The sequence below is a fragment of the Schistocerca gregaria genome, chromosome 4 (assembly GCF_023897955.1).
Source record: "Schistocerca gregaria isolate iqSchGreg1 chromosome 4, iqSchGreg1.2, whole genome shotgun sequence".
Taxonomy (NCBI): domain Eukaryota; kingdom Metazoa; phylum Arthropoda; class Insecta; order Orthoptera; family Acrididae; genus Schistocerca; species Schistocerca gregaria.
The window spans coordinates 747,506,742-747,518,854 of NC_064923.1; the positions used below are offsets into that span (position 1 = coordinate 747,506,742).

Sequence of the window (12,113 nt, forward strand, 5' to 3'; positions counted from 1 at the left end):
AATAAAAATAGGCGTTCCTATTTTAAAAAAAAAACGCAGTTGATATCCGTTTGACCTGTGGCACGCCGACCGATGTGGCCGTGCGGTTCTAGGCGCTTCAGTCTGGAACCGTGCGACCGCTACGGTCGCAGGTTCGAATACTGCCTGGGGCATGAATGTTTGTGATGTCCTTAGATTAATTAGGTATTAAGTGGTTCTACGTTCTAGGGGACTAATGACCTCAGATGTTAAGTCCCGTACAGCTCCGAGCCATTTGAACCATTTTTTAACCTATGGCACCGCCATCTAGCGTTTCAGCCATAGCGCCATCTGGTTTCCCACTTCAAGCTAGACAAGTTTCGTTCTTCGTAGTTTTTCGTTTGACGCTTATTTCGTGAGATAGTTGGCCCGGTCACGATCAATGGACCAACGGTTAACAGCTGTGGTTCCCTCCTTTGTCCATCTATTCTGAAGATTACGCATTAAGTCGCCCGTGTTAGTGTAGTTGCGAAACATCTCGTCCGCTCCGTCCAGCGTACAAGCAGTGGATCGAACTACATTTCAAGCGATAACGCGGCCCAAAGTGCATGTATAACTTAATCTGTTTGTCTCTTGCTGCGCCCGTTGGCTGCCAGACGGCAATAGGTCCGTATCGGGGTCGGGGATTTAGAGGGCGGCGTGTTTGGGGACGGGCCGGCGATTAGGCACGTTCGCGCAGTAGGGGGGCGTGTTTATGCTGCGGGTCCCGCCGGCCGCCGGTTGTTTGTGCAAGGTAAGCTGCTGCGGCCGGCAAACACCGCCGCGCGCCCCCCGCTTGCCTCGCCGACGGTCCCTGCCGACGTGACGCGCCGCAGCGGCAGTCTGCTGCTCACGCGCGCCTCGCCGCTGCTCGCACTGGGGCGATCGCCGTAATAACACTGCCGTCACCCTCCGGTTCCGGGGGCCCCGCGGATACAGCGCCGATAGAATACACCTCCACGGTTTGACTGGCGGGGGAAGTGCGATAAGCCAAACCTCGAGCGCACTCAATCGTGTACTGACAGCCCCAAAGCTTACAACTTAACATAGCTATCGGGCACCCGAATAAAAGAGATTGAGACAAGATTTTCTCACCGAGGTTGGAACTTCTTTCTCGTCTATGCACTGAAGCGGCATTAACATCGAGGAAACAATTTTCTGCGGGTGGGTTGCAAAATATTTGTCCTTTTGTTCATTCTTTGAGGAAGCATAAGCGATGGATAGATTCGACAACTCTGTTCGCGACCATGTTCAGTAAAATTTCTGTTTACTGCCTTTACATGTCCACTAATAATTTCTACTCCTCTCCAGCTTCCCTACAATGACATTATTATCCTGAGAAGCAGGTCAGGGCCGGCCTAAGTGGCCGAGCGGTTCTAGGCGCTTCAGTCTGGAACCGCGTGACCGCTACCGTCGCTGGTTCGAATCGTGGCTAGGGCATGGATGTGTGTGATGTTCTTAGGTTAGTTAGGTTCAAGTAGTTCTAAGTTCTAGGGAACTGATGACTTCAGAAGTTAAGTCCCATAGTGCTCAGAGCCATTTGAACCATTTGAAGCAGGTCAGGGACAGAAGTGTCGATGTGTGGTCAAAACTATATAGTAGGTGGAGTCCACTTCACGGCACTTTTACAGCCATGCAGAAAACATCAGGTAGAAAATTACGTGATGTGTTTGTTAACTGAACTGCGATTTTAAATTTACGAGCCATATCGTGCTTGATGCACTTAAACACAGTTCTCCGAAATACCCAAATATGCTTTTCATTTATGTTATAATTTTGTATTCGATTATCGAAACAAAGTCGGTCGTTACACCTTACAACTAACTTTCTCAACCTAACCAAAATTTATGTTATTAAATTCCATTTTGTATGTATGAAATGTGCAGTGCGTTAGGCGTATAAATACTGATGTTGGATCATTGGTACCTAAACACATACCCACTGCAGTGTGTTCTTTTTTTTTGTCTGTGTCTAACAGTCTCCCCAGTAACACGTCTTAATTTACAACCCGATGATTTCTGCATGGCTGTTGCTGGACCGCCAAGTCGACTACGCTTGTCAGTATAGACTACAAGTTTCGCATGTGTGCATTCATACTGCAGTACCTGATCTGCGGCCCAGAGGAAAACAAACATTAATAGTTTACTTGTGCTTTGTCTACTGGAAGATACTAAACAATCTAAAAGTATGCTAGTCTTAACAGATCAAATTATCGGTCAGGAAATGAAGTAAATACTGATAAAATTTCCTCAGCCCTCAGCATAAATAGCTGCACTTTTGCTCCTAATACATTGTATATGACAGCAGTACAATATTTCTGATTGCTGTCTGATTCTATTGACACTATAAAATCCTTCCAAAGTTCTGTTTTAGGGCTCATTTGAGAACTCCACACTTTGTATGTGGAAACCACTTTAACACCTTTTCCTGTTTTTGCTATGTGAATCCAGTGTCAATAATCACTAAATGTTACATGGCAGAATCAATCTATGTGTAAATTGTATAGTAAGGAAAGTTGTTCACTGAGAGGTACAAATGGGCAGTTGATTTATATTCGGAGTAGAGCGATGCTGAAATTTCGTAAGAATTAACAAAAAAAAAATCTATTTAAGGTGGGAAAGCAAAAACAAAATTCAAATGCTGAAAATAATGCATGTACCTGGTTTTCTGTACACCAGTGTTAACTCCACCAAGGAGTATAGTACATTATGTACTAAGAAGAGTGCAGCCCCGTAACCAAAGGCGGGCACATGGGGTCACGCATGAGGCTCAGTAGTGTCTGCCAGCAGCTTCACGGCTGCCAACATGTTAAGCCACAGAATGTTCATCTCGTTTCTTCGAACCTTCCACTTCCTTCTTCTCTGATACGTTCATTTCGAATTCGCTAGTATGATGAAACCTACGCACTCTGAAGAACTTGTCAGCTTACAGATACAGAAGCATCTGTGGGTGCACGCCTCTTTTCCATCATAGGGGCACAAGAGATGCCTTTCACTCTTGTGTTCACATTCAGCACCAGGCCAGAACGTGTAGCTACCTGAAGAAGAGGGAAAAAAAGGTTTCTCGGTTATCACATTGTAAAAACATTTGAATGTATATACGACTGCACCATATCATTTCTGAACTTATTTTCTCATTAAGAGATTTACTTTCCTTACGGCAGAAGGTAATGGCTGCTTCTCATTTCGTGCATTTTTTTTTTTTTTTTTAGTTCAGTAATATTTCTCAGTCAATTAAGAAGAACCGTTTAAAAATCTGATATTTTCAGATTTGAGTTTCATAATAAAGCATTTACCCTGTGCCGACAGATAATAGTGTGCTATAGCACGTTGTAAATATTGCATTAAAATTGTGCCATTTCTCTTTAACTGTAAGCTAGAAATCACTCTAAACATCAATCCTCTTTGAATGCGAGCAGGAAGTCGCACTAAAATTAAGGTATTTCTACGCATGCGTGGTGGTGTGGAAATAAAACGGACAAATCATGTTTTGTATCTGTTTCTCCGCTATAACTGTAGCACAGTGTCGTGCTGAATTGATGATCCGTTGCACTGCGATCATCTCAGAGATAGGACACAGTTGACTCTTTTTCGACTGTGCGTGCTCTGATGTGACGTCATCCTTTCTGGCACTATGAGTGCTACGTTTCTCACAAAACCAGGTCAGTATTTTTTTTTTAATGAATGTAAAAAATGGTGCAAGCGTAGAGTATGAGAGAAACTCGAGGAGCAGTAGACATAACAGCAGAGTGGTCATGACTGACAATTCGCCAGCTGGGATTTGATCCGCACTGCTACCACAATTTTCTTATTTTATTTTAATCCTCGCAATATTATATAACTGTCCATGAAATTTAAATATATTTGAATATTCAGTTCACATATGTAAAATTAATATTATTATTCTTGTAAGTCAAAAGGCTATTGGCACTGAGAGAAAAGGTAGTGTACGACGAAATTTAGTGTGAAAGCATTTTGTGTAGATGAGTTGCTAAAGATGTCTTTTCCAATAAATTTTTGAAGAAGATTATTATGTTTAAAGAGCTAGGCAGATCTACTCGAAATGGAAATGTAACAACAGGAAGGTGAGGGACAAGGCTCGCCAATGTGACTCAGACCTTGTGAGTAGAAGTAGGTACATACCCCTTTAAAATTACAAGAATAGATCTCTTAGGAGGATCGGGGAAAAGGTAGTGCTCTCTAAGCATTTGCGCGTACAGCATATGGAATTTTTGAGTAGCAATTTTGTACTGGCTCGGTTGCTAACTGGTTGAGAGTACCGACAGGTACTTCTGCGGCTTGGGTTCGATTTCCCCTCCTACCGTAACTAATCTTCCATTTTGTTCTATTCCATGCATTGTTAAACTTTCAATTATAAAACTAAATGTATTCGAACACTTCCATTTATATATGTAAAATTCATATCTGCAATTTAGCTACGCGTGTAAGAGAAAATGCTGTAGACCAGCACTTTGTAGCCCATTCGCAAAATTTTGCATGAACCACCACTGCATTTACCTTTTCTTAATTCGTAACGGCCGGCCGCTGTGGCCGAGAGGTTCTAGGCGCTTCATTCCGGAACCGCGCTGCTGCTACAGTCGCAGGTTCGAAACCTGCCTCGGGCATGGGTGTGTGTGATGTCCTTAGGTTAGTTAGGTTTAAGTGGTTCTAAGTTCTAGGGGACTCATGACCTCAGAAGTTAAAAGTCTCATAGTGCTCAGAGCCATTTGAACCATTTTGAACCATCCCTCGGAAATAATATTTATCTTAGGAAATTCCTATAATGATTTCACACTGCTCAATTTTTAAATCATTCTGTGTCCCTCTAAGGTGTTTGCGTTTCGAGTTTCCTATTGTAACAGAAAGCACATTCAACGCGGCCTCAAACACTGCAGGCTAGGTAGATGAATTACGTACCATCGACTGAGGCAGCTGTAGTGATGTCTTACCGTACAGTCCAAATCAGATTAAACTGTGAGAAGTATCCGTGTTTGGTTGTTTTTCTTTCTTCATTGACTGATTGATTTTCAACGGCCGCGAGATAAATCCTGCTGTTCCAGAGCTGACAACCACCGTCGTGTGAGTGGTCAAAAATTTCTGTTCGACAGCGTCGTTACATCGTGTACGCTTCTCCGCGCGACTCCAGTGCGGGAGTGGCATAAGCACCAACATGTAGGCAATGGACTAGTGTGGCATTGGTGTTTTTCCGTCGTACATTAGGTAAATACGGAAATGTGAACTATGACGACGTTGTTACCACATGCTTCTAAACAGGATAAACGTGCTGCTATTCTTTTCTTGGCTGTCGAAGGACAAACACAGTAGACAATCATCGGAGAGTGAAGAACATAAAGCCACCGTTTTGGAATGGTGTGACACTGGTTGTTGGAGCTTCATGATAACGCACGTCCCCATAATCCAAATGTCCTAACGTAGAAGTCAAGCCATCTCGAGTGGGAGACACTCCTGACCTCTCCTTATGCTATCGTCACCCCTTGAAGGATCGCCACTCCCAGTGGGACGAGGATGTGCAACAGGCAGTTACGAACTCCTTTATGCTGCAGGACAGGACGTTTAACAAACAGGTATCTTCAGCCTGCTGCGTCGGTGGCATGATTACCTCAATGCTCACGACGGCGATTTTGGCTGATGGGCATATCGTCTGTGGACTGTGCGGCCTTAGAAGGGAAACTTTTTCATAGCTTTTTATAGGTAAACAGCTGCAGCCGCACGCTGCCTACTGCCAAAAAGCCTGAGTCAACTTACAAAAAAATTGTCCTGGTGGCATTGTTTTGACAATACAGTGATCACTGTGTCTTGAAATACAGAAGAAACGGGTTATGGATTCATCTTATTAACATTAAGCAACATTTATGAACTTATTTTCCTTAAACAAAGAACTAAAAACTTTTGTGAAGAAGCTTACTCATAGTACACAATGAAATATAGCACACTTTGCTGTCTGTCGCAGAACATTAAAGAAAATTTCAAAACAACAAATTTTCGTAGGAGTAGGAGAGCTGAAAAAAGATTGTGTAAGGTGATAAATTAAGATAAATTATTGCATATTGTTTTGAAGGAAAACTTTGCACAGGACTCTCTGCTTCTACAGAATCTCTTGCATTTTACGTTTTGCGAATACAGTAATTTGCCATTGTAAAGGTTGTTCATTGCACCGCTAAGTCTCCTCAGGAAGTAAAAAGTGTCGTCATTTTCGATGGCATCCTTATGAGTTTTCATCAAAGCTAATGAGTCCTCCGTGGACTCGCAAAATTCTTTGTGAATATTTATCCACAAGTTCTTTTTTTATTTTGCTCTTTAATGATGCAACACTTGTCAGTTGGAATGATTTATCGACCGGAGCTAATAGTGACCTCTCAGAATGATCACTATGTGACTCCCACAGATTGAAAAGGGAAACTTTTTGAAAAATTCTCGTTTGACTCACTGGTTTGGTTTCCACCGAGAGTAAGTACGGATAGGTCTTGGAAACAAAATATCTTTTAAGAAATTCGTGTAATGAGACCAAGGCCAAGTCCAACTGCGTTTTGATGGACTTTCCCCTGGAGCACATAATCTTACCTAATCTCACTTTACCGAGACTTTTAAACTGTTTTGGGGAACTGTCTATAGGTGTTCCCATTTCCAGTTCACCGTTTTTACTGGAATAATAGTGAAATGATGTAAAAAAAATTTGGCTATTTAGTTCCCTATTGCTACATAACCATAAAAATTGATGGAATGAGTATACACTGAGAAAAAGCTTTGTACATATCATTACAATACTTACAGGCTTTCCCTGTAAATTGTGAAATTTGAAGGAACTTCTTTTCACTACAACAAACAAATTAACTTGTGCAGTAGTACCTCTGATAAAAACGGACAGGAGACGCCTCATATGTTTACGGCAGAAGATGAAGCATAGCTCTTCAGCTTGATACTGAAACGACCGTCGGCTCGCGCCGGAAAGGCTAAACACCAGCTCAGTGTATGGCCTTGGCCAGATTTGTATTTACTCTTATCTTCTATTAGCCCATCTCCTCCTCCCCCTCTCTATCATCACCTCCCCCATTTAGGTCGCTTCCCCCCCCCCCCCCCCCCTTGCCTCTCTGCCACCTGCTCCTTCCTGCTTTGTCCACCTACTCCTCGCTCTTGCTATTCATATCTCACAACCCTACTCTCTTTGTTCACCTCCTCTAGTCCCTCTCTATGCATGTTCACCCGCCCCCCTCTATTTCTGACCATTTGCTCCTTCCCCATATGTCCATCTGCTACTGCCCCTCTCTGTCCATCTTCCTCAACCCCCTCTCTTTGTTCACATTATCCACCCCCCTCACTGTCCAGCTCCACCTTTCCCCTACCTCACTCCATCTCTTTCCTTCCCCCTGTGTCTGTCCATCTCCCCTCTTCCCCTTTTCTCTTCATCTGCTCCTACCCTCTCGGTCCATCCACTCATTTTCCCTCAGGCCCTCTCCTCCTCCTCAATTCCATCTCATGTTTCTTCCTTTGAGTCTATCTCCTTTTCCCTACTCTTTCCCCATCTGGTCCCTCTAAGTCCATCTCTTTGATCCCCCACTCTCTGCATTCCCTCCTTCCCCCTTTCCTTTTCTGTCCTATTCCTTCCCCTCTCTGTTTGTCTATCTCCTCCTAGCCCCTGCTCTCTCCACGTTATTACCACTACACCAGTAGAAGGTTACTCGTTCATACCTGAACAACATTCCTTTTCAGATAGAAATACTGTGTTTACCAAGTTTAAGTGAATTCGATCCAGGGCTTTACGAGGAGATTTTCACCTGTTGTTTTGCCCACATTCGCACATGTCACATGTATTTCACATGTTTCACTCATATTGATACACACATCTCTCATGTATCTCTAGCGAATTTTGCCTTCCCTTTTCGGTTTCATGCAGCTCACTGTTTATTACATATTTCTTGAACTCTGTGTAGTACAATGATACAATTATGTAGGTATTATCAGTTGCGTATACGATTTTGTCAAGAATGCTGTTAAGAGTAAAGGAATAATACATAAAAAGTTATGCCACTCGTAGTAGTTTCACTGCATGAATAGCAAAAGTGTACTAACCGTCTTTAATTTCATTATTTTGCGAGAGGTCGTCAGCGACATAAAGTTTCGTGAACACTTGAAATTATGGGTAATGTTTGTTACAAGTCATGAGGTGCTCTCCCACTCAAAACTTTGTATGAATAAAATCTGAGTATTCGCGTGCTATTGGTGCAGGAGAATATTTTACCCCCACACCGACTCCGAATTTGGAAAAAAACTAAGATTCATGCAACCTTCAAAGACCGTGACTGATTGATATTTGCTTGTCATGGTTATATTCCAAAGACTGTTTTTGAAATTATTTATATGTGGCTTAATGCCTGTAGCAAAACTCGAGGAAAAGACAATATATATTAACTCAGTGAACAACCGATTTATTTGAGACAATGAATTGATATGAAGCATTCTCATTATATTTTAAGTAATTTTCGGTCAGTGTGGAGTTTTTTTAATTCCATGTGAAGCTGTGACGATTAAGTCTTTGAGTTATCATTTGATATTTATTATTTTTTATGACAGACGCCTTTAGTAGCAGAATATTTTTGAATGCAGTTAAATGCTAAATGTAAGGGCCTAGTTACCTTTTATGAATTTTAGCGCTTGGTACTACTGGTATCTCCTCTCCTCCTCCTCCGCAGGAACAGGCCTTGGAAGGCCCAACGGTACCGACCGGCCGCCGTATCATCCTCAGTCCACAAGCATCTCTGGATGCGGATATGTAGGAGCATGTGGTCAGTACACTGCTCTCCCGGCCGTCCGTCAGTTTACGAGACCGGAGTCACTACTTCTCCATCAAGTAGCTCCCCAATTTGCCTCACAAGGCCTGAGTGCACCACGCTTGCCAACAGCTCTCCGCAGACTGGATGGTCACCCACCCAAGTGCTAGCCCAGTCCGACAGCGTGTAACTTCGGTGATCTGACAGGAACGGGTGTTACCACTGCGGGAAGGCTGATGGCCACTGGTGGTATCTAACAGTCCCTTAAACAAATTTAAGCCTAGTTTATAAAAACAGGAGCCGTCACATTCTGTACCCCTAGAAAGCTCTCTTACTTTACAAAAAGGTACGGCCAAACTTTCAGGAAACATTCCTCACACACAAAGAAAGAAAATATGTTATGTCGACATGTGTCCGGAAACGCTTACTTTCCATGTTAGAGCTCATTTCATTACTTCTCTTCAAAGTCACCAGCGTGGCTTCAAACACTTTGTTACAAGAAATGTTCAAAATGTCCTCCGTTAGCAAGGATACTTGCATCCACCCTCCGTAGCATGGAATCCCTGATGCGCTGATGCAGACCTGGAGAATGGCGCATTGTATCACAGCCGTACACAATACGAGCACGAAGAGTCTCTTCATTTCGTACCGGGGTTGCGTAGACAAGAGCTTTCAAATGCCCCCATAAATGAAAGTCAAGAGGGTTGAGGTCAGGAGAGCGTGGAGGTCATGGAATTGGTCCGCCTCTACCAGTCCATCGGTCAACGAATCTGTTGTTGAGAAGCGTACGAACACTTTGACTGAAATGTGCAGGAGCTCCATCATGCATGAAATCCCGTATGAAATTATGATAACGTGCTCCATTGAGCGTAGGTGGAAGAACATGGGGCCCAGTCAAGACATCACCAACAATGCCTGCCCAAACGTTCACAGAAAATCTGTGTTGATGACGTGATTGCACAATTGCGTGCGGATTCTCGTCAGCCCACACATTTACAATTTGATCACGTTGGAATGAAGCCTTATCGGTAAAGAGAACATTTGCACTGAAATGAGGATTGACACATTGTTGGATTAACCATTCGATGAAGTGTAGCCGTGGAGGCAAATCAGCTGCTGATAGTGCCTACACACGCTGTACATGGTACGGAAACAACTGGTTCTGCTGTAGCACTCTTCATACAGTGACGTGGTCAACGTTACCTTGTACAGCAGCAACTTCTCTGACGCTGACATTAGGGTTATCGTCAACTGCACGAAGAATTGCCTCGTCCATTTCAGGTGTCCTCGTCGTCCTAGGTCTTCCCCAGTCGCGAGTCATAGGCTGGAATGTTCCGTGCTCCCTAAGACGCCGATCAATTGCTTCGAACGTCTTCCTGTCGGGACACCTTCCTCCTGGAAATCTGTCTCGATAAAAACGTACTGCGCCACGGCTATTGCCCGGGCTAATCCATACATCAAATGGGCATCTGCCAACTCCGCATTTGTAAACATTGCACTGACATTAAAACAACGACCCTGATGAACACTAACCTGTTGATGTTACGTACTGATGTGCTTGATGCTAGTACTGCAGAGCAATGAGGCGCATGTTAACACAAGCACCGATATCAACATTACCTTCCTTCAATTGGACCAACTGGCGGTGAATCGAGGAAGTACAGTACATACTGACGAAACTAAAATGAGCTCTAACATGGAAATTAAGCGTTTCCGGACACATGTCGACATAACATCTTTCCTTTATTGTGTGTGAGGAATGTTTCCTGAAAGTTTGGCACTACCTTTTTGTAACGCCCTGTACATACAGATATACTATGGTGTCAGCAATTGTAGAAGAAATACGTCGCCTTTCTTCCAAGGATTCTCGTTTTCGTTCACGAAGCATTTTTGTTACACACTTGCGAGGAATGTGCGTATCTGTCACGAACCTAGAAGCACGTCTCTGAAATATATTTCAGGAGCCCGCCCCGTTTCGTATCACTTATTAAGCACTCTGTTACTCCACTCAAAAGTTTCTTCTAATTTGCCTGTTTCAGCCAAAGCTTAAAATTATGTCTAACACGCAAAGACGTAGCAATATCCATCCTTTAAAGTCAGGATCTTCATTGGATTTTGAGTTTTGAATTTTTACTATAATTCAAACTGCATTTTTGAAAACCTACTTTTAGTACTCAGCGCTGAATTTTCACCTTCCAGGATTTCTTAAGAACATTTACAAGACATTGTTGAACAGTTATATACATATATTTTATCAGAAATGTTATTGATTTACTTTAAATGCATTTTCAAGTATCATATTTAGATGGTATTCAATTATCGGCACGTAACAGCGGTGATAAAATAGACAAACTGCGTTTTCGATAGTATTAATTCATAGAAATATGCAGATATCGCAAGTACATCATTCAGGTTATTGAAGCTGGTCGATATTTATCATAAAAAAGTTGACACTGAACTTAGAAAAATAAACTTACGGGAAAATTCCATTAAAATGAATGCCAGTACACGATGCATGCCCATTACAATTGACTAGCACCTGCTCATGTAAGGTCTCTTCTTGATGTAATTTTAATACTACTGTAGCCATTTCAATAAATTTTTCGCCGTCCAGTGACAAACTTGTAGACTGTTTGATCTGTCGTTGACTTTTAGATAAACAGATCTTCTTCTGGGAGTGTGGTGAGGCAGTGCTGGGACTCTTCAGACATCCCATACTGAACTGGGAAATAATTTCTACCACACCCAAAAGTACCTTCTTTCCAATTTTTCTTGTGGACACTTCTTCCCAATGGTCCTGGGAAAACTTTCTTTCGAATTTTATTACCTGCCATCAGTTCATCTTGACTGTGGTGCTTAACATGCAAGTCTCTGATAGACATGTACTGTCTTGACCACTTTGGCAGCTATCAGTGTGCTACAGCCCCTAGCATAGTCCATATTTCAAAGGTTTCTTATTTGCTATTGGTCAGGGACTGTGGTGGCACATGGCCCACCAAAGTTAAGAACACATATCGCAACCACATATGTTACAGACGTCTCACTGCAAACCTCAATGACGTATAAGGAGGCTCTCCTGTAGCCATACCTCCCATCGCAGCGTAGCAGCGCCCTGTCTCCGGAAGTCAATATAGAGCCGTACACAGAAGCACTCCATCCAATTTTGTGACCTCAGTGGAAGCAATCAACAACATCACGGGTGATTCAAAGTTTCAGATGAACTTGTACTTCAGTAAATGATGAACATTCTACCTCAATAGAACACTTGGTTAATTAGTGTATCTAGTGACGCTTTGCTATTGAATGACAGGTGTAAATCATCCAGTACGTC

At 42.8% G+C, this 12,113-nt stretch overlaps 1 protein-coding gene across 1 annotated transcript in view; it reads left to right on the forward strand.

Moving 5' to 3' along the window:
• Positions 1–12,113, forward strand: part of LOC126266677 (lachesin-like) — an 890,041-nt gene that overhangs the window by 571,567 nt on the left and 306,361 nt on the right. The window lies entirely within an intron of this gene.